This window comes from Marmota marmota, unplaced genomic scaffold (genome assembly GCF_001458135.2).
Source record: "Marmota marmota marmota unplaced genomic scaffold, marMar, whole genome shotgun sequence".
Classification (NCBI taxonomy): domain Eukaryota; kingdom Metazoa; phylum Chordata; class Mammalia; order Rodentia; family Sciuridae; genus Marmota; species Marmota marmota.
In genome coordinates this window covers 3,982,942-3,995,353 of record NW_026000079.1, presented here as the reverse complement: position 1 = coordinate 3,995,353, position 12,412 = coordinate 3,982,942, and the positions used below count along the sequence as shown (strand labels likewise).

The 12,412-nt window shown below is 46.6% G+C and overlaps 1 pseudogene; it reads right to left on the bottom strand.

Annotated features, from left to right (window-relative positions):
* Nucleotides 1-9,059: 9,059 nt before the first annotated feature.
* LOC107156608 overlaps nucleotides 9,060-12,412 on the bottom strand; it is an 8,917-nt pseudogene continuing 5,564 nt past the window's right edge.

The following is a 12,412-nucleotide window of genomic DNA, read 5'->3' as shown; positions in this document are numbered from 1 at the left end:
TTTTTTTTTTTTTTTTTTTTTTTTTTTTTTTTTGCTTTTTTTTAAGGTAAGTGCCCATAGTGCTCGCTAGTCCTATAGAAAAACAGGAACTAAAGATCAGGGTTTTATTTGTAGCAAAAGGTGGGTGCACATCTGTTCTGCCTGTAGGATCGGAGGCTCCCAGAGACTGGAGACTGAAGACAGATGGGCCTGGCAAATTCCACTCCCCACCTAGCCCTTCCCACCCCATCCCACTGACTGGTGGTCAGCCATGCTCCCCCTGCAAGGGCAGAGTCAGTGGCTGGTTTGTCTGTAGAAGCTCCCTTGTGGCCCCCCTTTGAGGAAGAAGTGTGAGCTTGCCAAGGCAGCATCACAGGTGGTCAGGAGAGCTCCGCCGTGGAGTCCAAAAGTTCAGGTTCAGTCCCAGCCGCATGTTCTCAGAGGGCTCTTGAGCAAGTTGTCTCACCTTTCAGTGACTCCATTTCATCATCTGTAAAACAGGAGACTTGATAGCATCTCTTCCATCATGTCGTGCAAACTAAGTGAATTAATACCATAAAGGGCTTGGAACGGGGCCAGCGTGCGTATGTCCCAATAACGGTTAGCTACTTCCTCAAAAACCAGGGCATCGCCAACGAACCAGCAGGTCACGCTGCAGCACTCTCTGGGGACACAATCAAGCATCGACAAGTGCAGTACCAGGCACTGTGTGTGATCCCCACTGGCCGGAGATCCTCCTCCCTCCTCATGAACTCTCCTGTGTCAGTACTAACTCCATCCGGCCCAGGTTCCAGGCTAGCCCTGCTCCCTTCTCTCCTGGAGCCCCTCTGCCAGAGACAGCGCCTGCCTCCTTCTCAGCCTATGCCCCCTGGGCCACCCTTCTCAGTTCTGAGACCCTTCATCTCAGGACTAGGCATAGGTTGAAGCATAGACCTCCTTAGTTTGGTTCCATTTCCCCCCTTTAAATAAATAAATAATAAATTCAGACTGAAAACTAAATATGTATGTGGATATGGGTGATGATCCAAAAATATTAAGAAGGAAGTCTCAGGGAAGTGTCATTTCCTTCAAGAAAAAAAAAAAAAAAAGCCTCAGGTTGGAAGGCAATCAGAATGCACCAGAAGAGGGTACGTCAAAGGTAGGTGTGACAGAGGCCGGCTGGAGGCAAAGGGAAACTCAGCCTCCTCCACCCAGAAGCCATGGTCAGCAGAGCCCAGAGCTGAGCCAGAAGTCCCTCCTAGGCTAAAGTCTGCAGCAGGGTGGACCCTTTACAAGCATCCCTGGGCTCTGCATCCACCGGCACCCACCAAGCTCTTCCCACCCTCTTTGTGGGAGCCCTTTCCCCCACACCAACTTTTTTCCTTCTCCCTCCTCCTCCACCCGCCGTCTCTCACTAAGGTGATGCTGTTGCCCTGCTTGGGAGCATTGCCCTGGCCTGCCCTCTGACCAGCTCCAATATCCTACCTCTTTCTAAATTGAGAGCATCCATGTTCTCAGCCCTCGCCCATCCCCAGCCCCCAACTACTGCTCTCATGAAGCCCAGGGACAACCAACCAGCACCTTCATGGCATTAGATAGAGGACAAGGGGGGGGGGGTCAGGGTTGGGGGTCAGTCTGACCCAGCCAGAGGAAAGCCACATGATGCCCTATCCTTCCCATTAGATAGGCAGCTCCGATGACCGGGGGCATCTTCCCCCCGACTGGAAGCTTCCTGGGGGTCATTTGTGAATAAGGGACAGAGCCCCTTTTTCTGCTGGGTTCTCAGGCCAACTGGGGGGGGGAGGCTAATGGAGTAAAGCCAGTAGACCCCCAGCACATAGGTGAGGGTGGACTTTACAGGTGAAGTCCCAGCTATGAGGACGGCTGGTCCCAGGGTACAGGTGGCTGGGACCACAGGTCCTGAACTATGCAGCAACAAAGAGGACCCACTCCCAAGGCTGCTGAAGTCTCTCTCAGAGATTAATCCCATTAGCAAGGTCCAGAACACATAAGCTCCTCCCTGGCTGCTGGCCCAGCTTCCCCACCCACCTCCGGGGAGAGCACACAGGCACGACCGCGGCTCCCCAGGACTATAGCTCTATTACCCCAGTGGCCTGGGCATCAGCCCACGGGCACCCCATGACCTCCTCCACTGAAGGTGAAGCACCCCTGAAACTCAACAGTACGTGCACCCCTACTCCCCCTCCAGCTCCCGCCCGCCTTCTTCCACCTCTGCTAACCCTTTACTTTTACGTTATCAGGTGAAGCGCTGACACAGGGTTCTGGAACCATGATTAGATCTTCAGGCTTTGTTTATGGATTCATTAGAGACAGCCGAAAGCCGAGGCGCAGGGTTTGCAGAATGGCGTAATTACAGGATGGCAACACGATTATTGTTTACTACGCAGCACAAAGTTGCTAAGATGACATTCCTTTGTCTAATGGTTCCAAGTCACAATCTCTGGTCTCTTTCAGGATGATTATCTAGAGTCAAGACCAAACATATTCTTTTCATTCTTTTTGCTACAGGTTGAATATTTGGGCTCCCCCTAAAAATTCACATGTCAAACCTAACCCCCAATAGTATCTGTAGTGTTTGTAATGAGATCTTTGGAAAGGGATTTAGTCACACAGTAGAGACCTAAAGGAGCCCCTTTACCCCTCCCACTATGGGAGAGCCCAGCAAAAAGACAGCCAGCCATCAGAAAACAGGCCCTCACCAGACCCCGAGGCTGCTGGCCCCTCGATCTTGTACTTACAAGCCTCTGGAAGGGTAAGAAATAAATTTATGTTGTTTAAGCTACCCAATCCATGGTATTTTTTTAAAAAACAGCCTGAATAAACTGAAAGGGCTAAGACTTTTTAACTCTCATTTGCTCAAAATTTCATGCTACATTTAAAAAATATTTTTAGTTATACATGGACACAATATCTTTATTTTGTTTATTTATTTTTATGTGGTGCTAAGGATCAAACCCAGTGCCTCACATATACAAGCCCCAACCCCAGCCCAAAATCATGCTACATTTTAATGTGCTTTCTTCCTGGATCATAACCTCATTTTTATTTTCTGTTTTATTTGATGTCTCTAATTGCTTTGGTGGATTCTCTTATTAAGAAAAGAAATATAGGGGCTGGGATTGTGGCTCAGCAGTAGAGTGCTCACCTAGCATGCGCGGGGCCCTGGTTTTGATCCTCGGCATCACATAAAAATAAACAAATAAAGATATTGTGTCCAACTACAACTAAAAAATAAATATTTTAATAAAAGAAAAGAAATCTATCTTTTATATTACTATATAATATAAAATTGCATATATAAGGTCATATGTATTACCAACTAATATAACTAAAGATTCTTATTCTATTAAATAAAATTTTTTTTCCACCAAATAGAACTTTTCTGGAAATCCCATGTTGAATATTTTTAAGAACGCAGTTTTCTTCTGGTTCCTACATTTTCTCCTTTCCATCTAGGGCCATTGATTTTTCTACATATTGTTTTAGTCTTCCTCTTTTATACTGTGAGTGTTCTTCATATTACGGTGATCTTACGTCCTTAGGAATGAATGAAAGGTTAAGTTAGCTTTTCTAAGTAACTCTTTTTTTTTTTTTTTCTAACCAAGGATTGAACCCAGGGCCACTTAACCACTGAACCACATCCCCAGCTCTTTTTTATTTTTTATTTTGCAATAGAGTCTCACTAAGTTGCTCAGGGCCTTGCTAAATTTTCAAGGCTAGCCTCAGACTTGCAATCCTCCTGCCTCAGCTTCCTGAGCTGCTGGGATTATAGGCATGTGCCACTATTCCCAACTCCAAGTAACACTTAAATTGATGCAGGTTTCCTGCATTGCCGTAAACATGTATATGTTTCCCAGCTGGTTTCTACCCTGCACAGCAGAGTTGCCTAGAGGTACCATTTATAACACTGAAGAGCTGAAGACTGAGTTAACAATTGTTCATACCTACATAATGAAGCCTCCATAAAACATGGGGTTCAAAAATTTTCAGGTTGTCAAAAGCATCCTTGAGGGCTGGGACTGTGGTTCAGTGGTAGCTCACTTGCTTGCGTGTGTGAGGCACTGGGTTCGATTCTCAGCACCACGTATACATAAATAAAATAAAGATCTATCAACAATACCACACACCAACTTCACAGGACAGAATCTCCTGCACCTGGGCCATCCCATCTCTTCATCTGCAGTACGTCTTTATCCTTCACCATATCCTTTATAATGAACCAGTAAACATAATGGCATAGCAAATTATCAAACATAAGGAGAGGGTTGCAAGAACCCACAATTGTAGCCAAAACATATAGAAGTGTGGGTGACCCAGGGACCCACTACTGGCAATTGGCATCTGAATTGACAGCATCTTGTGGGACTAAGCCCTTAACCTGTGGAATCTGGCACTAACTCCAGGTAGATAGTATCAGAATTGAATTAAATTGTTGGACACCCAAATGGTGTTTGGACAGTTGGAGAATTGATTGGAGGTTAGGGCATCACAAATACACTGTCAGAAGTGCGGTACTGTGTGAGGAGAGAAAGCGTTTTTTCCTGTATGTTCTCTTTCTATAAATTTTGCATGCATCGCAGTGAGCATTTTTGGTCTACATGAGTGTGTACCTTTTTCAGCTTGGAAACTTTCTATGTCGCAGTTACTTCTGCTCTATTATGCTGATCCCTTCCCAGGAACAGCTATAACCGTGGACAGTGCTGTGCTTCAGGGTCTAGATGCCGAACCACATCCACTAGGCTATGTGATCTTGGCTGCTTTATTTTTTTTTTCCTTTAATGAGATAACTTTTCTTTTATAGCTTTATTTTATTCATTTATTTTTTATGTGGAGCTGAGGATTGAACCCAGGGCCTCACGTGTGCTAGACAAGCGCTCTACCACTGAGCCACAACCCCAGGCCATTGGCTGCACCTTAATTTTCCTAAACCTGGCTGCTCATGTGGGAAAAGAGGGTAATGATACCTTGCAAGGATTCACTGTGATGTTCGTGAGTGCTTAGTACAGTGACTGCTACCTGAAAACTCTCAGGTTGCAAGGTACCTGGAGCTTTAACTTCCTGTTCAAAATAAAATAGAAATAAAAAAAGGAGCAAAGAGCTAACTCTTTTATAATTATAACTTCATATGTGCTTCATCTTAATTTTTACTTGATACTTAATCTTCCATGGTTGGAATAATTGTTTTTAATTTTTCCCTCTGTCAAGAATAATGTTCCTGGGGCTGGGCTGTGGCTCAGTGGTAAAGCACTTGTCTCGCATGTGTGAGGCATTGGGTTCGATCCTCAGCACCACATGAAATAAATAAATAAAGATATTGTGTTCATCTACAACTGAAAAAAAAAAAAACTAGGAAAAAAAATCATGTTCCCAGCCAGGTACGGTGGGGCAAACCTATAATCCCAGTGGCTGCGGAGGCTGAGACAGGAGGATCACAAGTTCAAAGCCAGCCTCAGCAAAAGCAAAGTGCTAAGCAACTCAGTGAGACTCTGTCTCTAAATAAAATACAAAATAGGGCTGGGGATGTGGCTTAGTGGCTGAATGGCCCTGAGTTCAATCCCTAGTACCCAACTCCCCCTCCTCAAAAAAAGAACCATGTTCCCACTCAGTGTGGTGGCACACACCTATAATCCCAGTAGCTTGGGAGGCTAAGGCAAGAGGATCTTCAGTTCAAAGCCAGCCTCAGCATCTCAGCAAGACCCTGTCTCTAAATAAAATATAAAAAAGGGCTGGGGATGTGGCTCAGTAGTTTAACACTCCTGGGTTCCATCCCTAATGCAAAAAAAAAAAAAAAAAAGAATGATGTTCCCCGCCACACAGAAGCCTGAGGCAGGAGGGTCCCAAGTTCAAGATCAGCATGGGCAACTTACCAAGACCTTGTCTCAAAATAAAAAGGTCTGGGGATATAGCTCAGTAGTAGAGTGCCCATGAATCAACACCCATACCAATAAAAAAGAAAGAAGAGATAAAGAAAGGGAGGAAGGAAGGAAGGAAATTATGTTAAGATTTTGTGACTCTTTCACATAATCCATTTTTTTTTTGTAATACAAATAATTTCATCCTCTAAATTGTGCAATGGCCAGGCATGGTGGCACACACCTGTCATCCCACCGACTCAAGAGGCTGAGGCAGAAGGACCACAAGTTCAAAGCCAGCCTCAGCAATTTAGTGAGCCCCTAAGCAACTTAGCAAGACCCTGTCTCAAAATAAAAACTAAAAAGGTCCAGGGATGTGGCTCGGGTTAAGTGCCCTGGGTTCAATCCCCGGTAAATATCCTGTATGAGAGTGTGTGTGTGTGTGTGTGTGTGTGTACCCTTCATTTATATATTATATAAAATGAAGATATGGGAGTTCTAATGTTAATTATATTTAATAATATAAAGGGCTAATAATTCACGTGGTGGATGCTGTAGCTGTAGAGAAAGTAGTTTAAGATTTGTTATTATTGGTGGGTTTTGTTTTTACTGTTTTTTGGTTTTGCTTGGGTTTGGGGAGCTCTGGAGAGCCCAGCACTGTTTACTTTTGGTTTCACGCGCCCCTGCGCCCACCTCATCCGCACTCACCACCCAGGCGGGCTGTGACTGACATCAGGGATCCTCAAGTCAGTCCGGACAACTACCTGCTGCTGCAATGACATGTCCCTTCTTCTCTCTGGCACTACTTCCTGCCCTGTTCTTTGGGAGCTGTGGGCTCTTATTAGATAAAGGAAGATTGGAAAGAGGAGGGAGCTCAGAGCCCTGGCTGCTTTATATTAATAGATAGGAAGAAAAACACAGAAATTCAATCAAACAGACTATGAAGACTTGTCCATTGAAGGACCTGGGGTATGAGTCAGTGGTAGAGCTCTTGGCCCGCATGTGCAACCCTGCAGTGGTGGGTTTCACCCCCAGCACCACTAAAAAAATAAAAAATAAAAAATAAATGAAGGGAGGAGGGTTGGTAAACCCTGTATAATGGGGAAACTCCTTCTCCCCAAACCCGCCCCCGTGAAGGAGGAAAGGGAGGACGACCCTTCTAAGCACCACCGCCCAGAGGATGTTGGAGGATGAGGCTTCCACACAAGGTGGGAGGATGCGAGGTTCATTGAAGTGTCCAGATCCAGGGTCCCCCTCCTGCTGGGTGCTCTCTGCTCCCACCCTGTCTGACACCCCTATGAACTGTCTGGCTTAGGAAGGGATTGCATATGCTTCCAAATCTTTATTATCTTGCATCTCTACCCTGCCTGGATTTTTTTTAAGTGCCAAAAAATAAATAAAACAAAATCCTGCCAAGATTGCAATGCCCTTGTTTTTTCTGTCCCTGTGTTAACCACTCCACTAAAGCTGCAGCAGGCCTGGTTTGTGGCTGGATACTGGGGGGGCTCCAGGAACCGTTCAGTGAAGCCCAGAGGAGGATAAACCACAAAGGGAGGGGCGGGGGCTGTGGCTCTGTGGGAGAGAGCTTGCCTAGCATGTGTGAGGCACTGGGTTCCATCCTCAGTATCATATAAAAATAGATAAATAAAAGTAAAGGTATTGTGTCCATCTACAGCTAAAAAATAAACATTAAAAAAAAAAGGGGAGTCCCATCCCCTACCTATCTCTAAGCTCTCCCAGAAGCAGAACTTTTGGGACAACAGTTCTCAAAGTGGGCCCCCAGATCTGTAGCGCCTGAGAAGTTGCCACAAATACATATCCTCAGTCCCCCGGACTCGCTACGTTAAGAGCCTCTGGGAGTGGGGCCCGGTGATTTCCACTGTAACCAGCACTTGGGGTGATTCCAATGCAGGCTCGAGTTTGGGGACCACTGCTCAGAAACCAGCGTCCACTCGCACTTTCACAGGCTGCAGAAAGTGTTCTTAGAGCAGAAGAACCGCACACGGCCCTCAGCCCTTTATCACCTCGAGTTCGGTGCCCATCACTCTGGGTAGTAGGAGGGTGTTGTTTTTCTCCCCATGCTCATGAGGTTTTTCACAAGAACATATGGTTCCAGGGGCCACTATCTGTCAGTGCCTCCTGTGTTTCAAGGCTCAGAGGAGTGCCAACAAGGGGCCAGGCCAGGGCCCATGGCACCAGGAGACAGGGCCCGTGGGTCAGCTGGGTCTGCGTCACACGTTCGCACTGTGGCAAACAGAAGTAGGGCAGGAAGATCGGGAGGACCCCAGACCAACATGGAAATGGGAGAGAGCTCCACTAGGAAGGCGGGGAGGTATCGGATGGGAAGAGACGTCAGCGGACATACGCAAGTGGGAATGAATGCAGGAAGGACTCCAAGGACCCACTGCGGGACCAAGGTAGAGACAGGGAGCTGACTGTCGAAGAAAAGGAAATGGGTGGATAACACTCCCCTCACCCGGTGCTAACAAGGCAGGGAAGGTTGCACTTTCCAACACAAGCCACCACCCCCTGGAAGCCTCTCTTCCTGCAGTTTTGGTCACCTTTCGGTCACATAGGCATGGAAGAAAGAAAACCAAAAATCTATAAAGGGGCAAGACACCCCAACTCCCTCAGGTACCAGCTCTGGACCCCCTCCTCTCTGGAGGAGTGAGTCAGTCTCTCTCTCTCTCTCTCTCTCTCTCTCTCTCTCTCTCTCTCTCTCTCCCTGTCTCTGTCTCTCTTTTCTATTTCTTAAATAAAATTTACTCTTTTATTCTTGCCTCAGCATTCCTCTGGTATTTAATCCTCAACACTGGGTGAACAAGGACCTGTCCTTATTTTCAAGGCCAGTATTACAACCATGCAGCTAACTATTCACCCTTTATTCCTCCCACCCATCCATGCTTCTACCTACTTGTTTATCTGTCCGTCTGTCTGTTTGTCCACCCACCCATCCATCTACCCAATAAGCGAAAAAAAAAAAATTGGCCATTAGTGAAAAACTCCTAGGGGTTAAGTTCTGTACTAGGTGCTGGGCATCCGGAATTAAATACACTACCCAGTCCCTGGGGCCTGGGTGTGGTTCTCTATGCTATGCTCATGCATAATTCATTAAAATTACAGACCAACATTGAATATGGGCACATGGATGTTCCATGATCACCAACGGGTTTGACAGAAACCCTGTTTGCCCTGTTTTATGGTGACCACCTTGCTTTCTGGGAACCTTTAAATACCCAATTCCTAATCTTGCAGCTCCTGGAGAAGGCTTTTGTCTTTCTGAATTTGCTCCGACTGATTTTTTTTTCTAACTGCTTTCCAGCTTGTTCTTTCAGTTGCTCAATAGCTTTCAGTTTCTTCTTTAGGTTTCTGTCCGTCTGTCTGTCTGTCTACTTCAGGGTCACCAGAAGATGACGGAGAGATAGTGTTTCGTGATGTGCTCTGTGGAGCAGGAGTAGGTGCCAAATCTGGGCTCTTGTCATTTTTTTGCTTCCTGCTCAACAGCGTTCTTAGCCTCATGCTTCCTTTGGTTTTGAGGGCCGTGTTTTGATGATGGCTTATCATTTCCTGGTGGTGGGTTCACACTCTGAGGTGGCTCCCTTCATGCAGTTTGGAACTGGTGACTGGTTTATTTCTTAAACCTGGAGGTCTGTAAGCTGTGGCAACTTCAGGGTCCTCCCCGGGCACTTCACTCAAAACCGCTTCAAAACTGGTAAGTTATTCTTTTTGCTGGGCATATGCCATCAAAAAATGGCTGCCAAGAAATCTCCCACGATTCTGCATTCGATGGCACCTCGTGCTTGTGCAAGACAGAGCCAGTGCGGTGCCAAATCTTGTGCCCATTATTAATGCATAACCTGGGAGCACATGTGGCTGTTAAAATATGCTCACGGTCTGGGCACCGAGCAAAATAATAAGTTGGTAGTTTTTAACATCCCACACTTTTTATTTTTCCCCTCAGATTTCCAAATCCAGCTGGGACTCATATATGTCCATGAGCACAGAAATAGAGTGCACTGCAAGACCCAATCCCAAAGTCAAACGCAGGGTCACATTCCAAGTTAGAGATCATTGCCTTGGCAGGCATAAAAGCATAACAGCACAAAACCTGGTAGAGCTAGAATCACACCCTACATCCTAAATGGGGCCATTTTTTTGGTAACTACACTCTCCATCTGTTGCAATGTAGTGCCGTTTGTTCTCCGTAATACGAAGCTCCTGTCTTGTGAACATCACCAACACAGTGGTAGCTTTTTTATTCCACATCTCTGTAACCTTATCGGCTTTAAAGAAATTTTATTGGCTAAAGCTGCATGACGTCCAGCAGAGTTGGGGTGCTGACACAATCTAACAATTGAAGGTGCCCCTTTACTCCCTGGGACATGGACAGCCACCTGATATGGTCGTGGCCCAGGTGGTAAAACAAAATCATTCACTTTTGCAAATGTAATTCACTTACAACTGTGTCCACATTGTTGTTTTCAAAGAAGTGAACTTCATTGTAGACACTTCGGGCACAATAATTTCATCTTCTGACCAGGATGGACACCAATTTTGCATTTTTTTTTTTCTGTCTGAAAGATTTCAAACGTGTCCCGGTTTTCCTGGGCCAGTTTTCACATCATTAAGCTGTAGGTTGGGTAAGCCAGCTGGGCCGTCTTTAGAAGTTTTCTCCATTGCTCCAGGAAAATAACATTCCCTCCTTACTAAAGGCATAGACTTTGCAGTTTCCCCAGATTCCCTTGGAAACACTGTGCTGTCTGTGAAACGCAGTGGTCTGTCCACTTTCTGACACTCGGACTGTCATTAGCAACATGGACAGAGCCATCTTGTCCCAGAAAAAGGGACCCGTTTGGTGTTAAACACCTAGCAACAACTGTCATAACTAAAGCACAGCCAGGCCTGGGCACTTAAAAGGAAAGACAACAGATCTTTCAGTGTAACTTAGGATATCACCTGTGCCAGCCCCATCGAGGGCAAGGAACACTAGAGGCTTTGGAAGAGGAATTCTTAGGCAGAAGGACAACCTGATAATTATCAAAAGACTCCAGAGTCGGAAGCTTTTGTAGTCAACTGTAGGCCTGCAGGTCTTCCTAACCTCCTCACAGGCAGACTTGGTTTGTTTACTAGCCCTAAGTGACGGAAATAAAGGGACCTCTGCCAAACAGAGGCTCTGCCAATAGAAAGATATTCTACAAAAATAAGATGCCGTTAGAATCTTAACGATACCTTATGGAGGCATCTGTTACATTATAAAAACTAAGTGTGGTGTTTACAGTCCTGATAACTCTGCAACGTAACTGTCCCCAATAGAGGCCACGTCCTCACTGGCTTTGTCACAGAGAGAACTTCTTAGCTCGTGCACTTCCTGGTGAAAAGTTACTGGCTTCTCTCATCCTCGTGATAGTCATTGACGGGTTCCAGATGCTGCGACATTCGTTTTGTATAATCTCGTTCCAGCACTATGTGTTTTTGTTCCTCTCGTAGCAGCCCTCCCTCCCACGTGACTTGACGGCATGTTCTTTCTCAGCTAGACTTTTACTATAAACCTCCTGACGGACCCAGAACATTCCTAAAAGGAAATCCCAAACTGCTTGCCCCTCTCAGCCTGAAGCAGCTTTACAGCAGTCAGGGTGGCCTTAACCAGAAGGGAGAATATGACCCGGGCAAAGACAGGCAGCTAATCATCAGAGAGAGGAATGAATGGATAGACAACTCTCTCCAGAGGAGAGGGAGGTTGCACTTTCCAACACAAGCCATCACCCTCTGGAAGGCTCTCTTCCTGCCTTTTGGTCACCTTTCGGTCACATAGGCATGAGAAGAAAGAAAACCAAAAATCTATAAAGGGGCAAGACACCCCCCATTCCCTCAGGGACCAGTTCTGGACCCCTTCCTCTCTGAAGGATTCTCTCTCTCTCTCTCTCTCTCTCTCTCTCTCTCTCTCTCTCTCTCTTCTGTTTCTTAAATAAAATTTACTTTGGGCTCTTGCCTCGGAGTTTCTCGGGTGTTTAATCTTCAACACCAGGGGAACAGGATCCCATTCTGATTTTTAAGAATGGTCTCACTTGCACTCAGAGCTCACGAGTCCTCTTGCACCATCCTCTGTCCCACCTGACTCACCGCCTGCTCATCAGCTCCATGAATAAGTGTGTCCACTCCCCCCACAGGGCTAGGAAGTCTGTTGCCAGAGAATCCAAGGAGCCCAGGAGTCAGCTCCCCAGACCAAGGTCCGGACCCCTCTTCCAGGTCTGTCCTGAGTTGTGGGGCTGACCCTGAAGACAGGAAAGGGGGGACGAAAGAATCTGGACTCGGGCTCAGAGTTCACAGAATCCTGCCCCCAGGGCAGCTCTGCTGGGCCGGGCCCAGGGCTGAGCTGGTCCTCCCCAAGAGACAGAGTGAGAGGTTGACGTGCAAGACTGAGATGTGTCCTCAAGATGGGTCAAGGACCACGCCTCGTGGAGTCTGGTGGAGACGGGAGGGTGTCATCTCTGGCTTTATCCTCCAACCACTGCCCCACCCAGGGCTGGACACTGGCCTCTCCCCTGCTTTGAACGCCTCACGCCGTGGCTCCCACCTCCCAC